Here is a 793-nt window from a genome sequence, read left to right on the forward strand (position 1 = left end):
CTGGCTTCTGCTGGTACCAGTAAGCGCTTTTACTTCCAATATTGTTTCCCTCACAGGTGATCCTTGCTGTCTGTCCTGGAGCCACGGACAGTGAGGGTGGCTGAGTCAGCTCATAGGACGCCACGGAGCCTGCAAGAGAGAAAAGGAGAGGTGGGCTTCCAGAGCCGAGTCTGTTCTCCAGGAGATACAGTCTGCCTGGCCTGGACCAAGCTCCAGAGTTTCATTAGCCCATAGGATGCCCTAACATCCCTATCTATTCTAACACCTTTGGCCCTAGGGCCTGACTGGAGGATGGAGCTTCTGCAATGAAAAGCCCTTCATGCTCTCCCAGGTGCAGCCCTTCAGGGCTCACACAGTGCCAGTGAGCACAGTGGGTTATTTCAGCCCTGCCCAGGCCCTCATCCTGTAGCAGAGTCATTAGCATCCTGTCCCCACTGGCAGCTCCCTGCTGAGATCAAAGACAGGGCCTGGCCTATCCTGAGCTGTAAGGCAGAGGTTGGATGTGAGCCTGGATGCAGCACCTGTGAAGTGAGCAAGGAGGCCAAGGAGGAGTGTGGTCCAGGCCATGGTAGAAGCAGCTCAGTTCTGCGCTCTGGGCCTGAGACTGGGCAGGTTTCCTCCCAGGCTTCTCTTATCCCCTTGCTGGAGAGAGCTGCTGGGTATGCAAATCAACTCCGGTCAGGGGTGCTGCCTGAGGAGCTTGTGGTTTCAGTGAGGAGCTCTGCCTCAAGGGACACAGAAAGGGGAAGACCGGTCCCTGCAGACCCCACCCTCAGCCCAGGGAATTCTGATC

General features: G+C 56.6%; 1 long non-coding RNA gene across 1 annotated transcript; it reads right to left on the reverse strand.

Moving 5' to 3' along the window:
- Nucleotides 1–35: 35 nt before the first annotated feature.
- Nucleotides 36–584, reverse strand: LOC105309120. Its single transcript, XR_897365.2, has 2 exons — nt 522–584; nt 36–129 (listed from the first exon to the last, which is right to left on the reverse strand). It is a non-coding gene; the product is annotated as an uncharacterized LOC105309120 (long non-coding RNA).
- Nucleotides 585–793: the final 209 nt, after the last annotated feature.

The sequence above is a fragment of the Pteropus vampyrus genome, unplaced genomic scaffold (genome assembly GCF_000151845.1).
Source record: "Pteropus vampyrus isolate Shadow unplaced genomic scaffold, Pvam_2.0 Scaffold673, whole genome shotgun sequence".
Lineage (NCBI taxonomy): Eukaryota > Metazoa > Chordata > Mammalia > Chiroptera > Pteropodidae > Pteropus > Pteropus vampyrus.